The sequence below is a fragment of the Bison bison genome, unplaced genomic scaffold (assembly GCF_000754665.1).
Source record: "Bison bison bison isolate TAMUID 2011002044 unplaced genomic scaffold, Bison_UMD1.0 scf7180017863415, whole genome shotgun sequence".
In the NCBI taxonomy this organism is placed as follows: Eukaryota; Metazoa; Chordata; class Mammalia; order Artiodactyla; family Bovidae; genus Bison; species Bison bison.
This window is the reverse complement of record NW_011493987.1, coordinates 54583-55250: the sequence shown is the minus strand read 5'-3', so window position 1 is coordinate 55250 and position 668 is coordinate 54583.

Below are 668 nucleotides of genomic sequence, written 5' to 3'. Positions count from 1 at the left end.
AGGGAGGAGACACAGGCGACCTGGTGGAGAAAAAGGAGAGTCCAAAGAGGGAGAGAGCAGTCAAGCCAGTAATCTCGCTCCCAAGTAAAAATGGGTACTAAAGATTGGGTTCTTAAAGGTACAAAATTGATAACAAATACCACAAAAAGCAAAAATTAAAAATCTAGAGTAGAGTTTGGAATTTCAGAGATACAATGTTAAAGAAAAGAAGAAGAAAAAGAGAAAAAAAAGTCACAAAAATTATTTTTAAAAATATAGGTACAAACTTGATAACAAATACCAAAAAGCAAAAATTAAAAATCTACAGTAGAGTTTGGAATTTCAAAAATACGATGTTAAAGAAAAGAAGAAAAAAAAATGAAAGAAAGAGAAAAAAAAAAGAAAGTCACAAAAATTATAAAAATATATATATATGAAGTTTGCTTTTAAAAAAATAGGGTCTTTTTTTTTTTTTTGCAAAGTAATAGTAGGTTATAAAAGTGAAAATTAAAGGAATAATAGAGGAGTTAAGTTTTTTTTAAAAATTAAAAAAGAAAGAAAGAATGGTTGTAAAAACAGTAAAAATATATCTAAGGCTTTCTCTGGTGGTGTTGTGGGTATTGTGGGGTCAGTTCATTTTTGGCTAGTTCCTTGGTCCCGCATATATTTCTCAAGATCTATAGGCCCCT